Raw genomic sequence first — 2500 nt, 5'->3', positions numbered from 1 at the left:
TGCCGATGGTGCTCGAGGCAAGCGCCCTCACCAAGGCCGAGCGTGTGCCGATGGTGGTCGAGGCAACCGGCCGCACCAAGGGCCGACGTGTGCCGATGGTGTTCGAGGCAACCGCCCGCACCAGGGCCCAGCGTGTGCCGATGGTGGTCGAGCCAGGAGCCCGCACCAAGGGCCGGCTTGTGCCGATGGTGTTCGGGGCAAGCGCCCGCACCAGGGCCCAGCGTGTGCCGATGGTGCTGGGGGCAAGCGCCCGCCCCAGGGCCCAGCGTGTGCCGATGGTTATCGGGGCAACCGGCCGCACCAGGGCCCAGGGTCTGCCGATGGTGCTCGAGGCAACCGCCCGCACCAAGGCTCAGCATGTGCCGATTGTGATCGAGGCAACAACCCACACCAGGGCCCAGCTTGTGCCGATGGCGGTCGAGGCAAGTGCCCGTACCGAAGGGCAGCCTATGCCGATGATGGTCGATGCATGTGCCATCACCATGCGTCATCATGTGCCATTGATGGTCGAGGCCTTGGCCGAAGTTCGATTTTGAGCCACGGTGCCCATGCTTGGCTCCAGCATGTGCTGGTGCCGCATTTTTTTCACTCGGGACAGCATCGCCGGAGCATCGCCGGAGCATCGCCGGAGTACCGCCGGAGAACCTGACCGGCGGCATTGGGGTTCCGGCGATTGGGAGGGGGGCCGGGGGGGTGTGCGCACATGATGTGCGATGGGTGCTGGTACTTGGCCTTGTGTTGGCCCCCTATCCCTCATCAAACCTCTGAGAATTCACACCCCCTTAAAGAGCATTTGAGATTTTACAGGTTTGCTACCAGTAGCCGTTAAAGTGTCTGAAATGGGGACACTTTTTTCAAACGGTCACAAAATCTTTTCTACTTCGAGTTTTTAGCTGAATTTTTTTGTGCATGCCAACAAAAATAGAAGGATCATGCCTACAAAATTTGGGGCCAAAAATCCTTATAAAAAAATTTTAAAAAATCCCGAACCGCAAAAAGTTTCGAAAATCGTGAAAAATAGAAAACGAGTCATCTTCCAACGAAACTTCACGTGAAGGCTTAGGGGACCATGGTATGAATTTACAAGCCATAAAAATGGCATTGGCACGGCAGAAATTTGAAGATGTGCCTAAACCCACCAGGGCCCAGCGTGTGCCGATGGTGCTCGAGGCAACCGCCCGCACCAGGGCCCAGCGTGTGCCGATGGTGCTCGAGGCAAGCGCCCGCACCAGGGCCCAGCGTGTGCCGATGGTGGTCGAGGCAACCGCCTGCACCAGGGCCGATAGTGTGCCGATGGTGCTCGAGGCAACCTGTCGCACCAGGGCCCAGCGTGTGCCGATGGTGATCGAGGCAACCTGCCGCACCAGGGCCCAGCGTGTGCCGATGGTGGTCGAGGCAAGCGCCCGCACCAGCGCCCAGCGTGTGCCGATGGTGCTCGAGGCAACCGACCGCACCAGGGCCCAACGTGTGCCGATGGTGCTCGAGGCAACCTGCCGCACCAAGGCCCAGCGTGTGCCGATGGTGCTCGAGGCAACCTGCCGCACCAGGGCCCAGCGTGTGCCGATGGTGCTCGAGGCAAGCGCCCGCACCAGGGCCCAGCGTGTGCCGATGGTGGTCGAGGCAAGCGCCCGCACCAGGGCCCAGCGTGTGCCGATGGTGGTCGAGGCAACCGCCCGCACCAGGGCCCAGCGTGTGCCGATGGTGCTCGAGGGAACCTGCCGCACCAGGGCCGAGCGTGTGCCGATGGTGGTCGAGGCAAGCGCCCGCACCAGGGCCCAGCGTGTGCCGATGGTGGTCGAGGCAACCTGCCGCACCAGGGCCCAGCGTGTGCCGATGGTGCTCGAGGCAACCGACCGCACCAGGGCCGAGCGTGTGCCGATGCTGGTCGAGGCAAGCGCCCGCACCAGGGCCCAGCGTGTGCCGATGGTGCTCGAGGCAACCGCCCGCACCAGGGCCCAGCGTGTGCCGATGGTGGTCGAGGCAACCTGCCGCACCAGGGCCCAGCGTGTGCCGATGGTGCTCGAGGCAACCGACCGCACCAGGGCGGAGCGTGTGCCGATGGTGGTCGAGGCAAGCGCCCGCACCAGGGCCCAGCGTGTGCCGATGGTGCTCGAGGCTGCCGATGGTGGTCGAGGCAACCTGCCGCACCAGGGCCCAGCGTGTGCCGATGGTGCTCGAGGCAACCGACCGCACCAGGGCCGAGCGTGTGCCGATGGTGCTCGAGGCAAGCTGCCGCACCAGGGCCGAGCGTGTGCCGATGGTGGTCGAGGCAACCGCCCGCACCAGGGCCGAGCGTGTGCCGATGGTGATCGAGGCAACCGACCGCACCAGGGCCCAGCGTGTGCCGATGGTGCTCGAGGCAACCTGCCGCACCAGGGCCCAGCGTGTGCCGATGGTGGTCGAGGCAACCTGCCGCACCAGGGCCCAGCGTGTGCCGATGGTGCTGGGGGCAACCGCCCGCACCAGGGCCCAGCGTGTGCCGATGGTGATCGAGGCAAGC

This window comes from Durio zibethinus, unplaced genomic scaffold (genome assembly GCF_047325235.1).
Source record: "Durio zibethinus cultivar Kanyao isolate XHJ-2024 unplaced genomic scaffold, ASM4732523v1 HiC_scaffold_3, whole genome shotgun sequence".
In the NCBI taxonomy this organism is placed as follows: domain Eukaryota; kingdom Viridiplantae; phylum Streptophyta; class Magnoliopsida; order Malvales; family Malvaceae; genus Durio; species Durio zibethinus.
The sequence above is the reverse complement of the archived record's forward strand: the minus strand, read 5'-3'. Positions refer to the sequence as shown.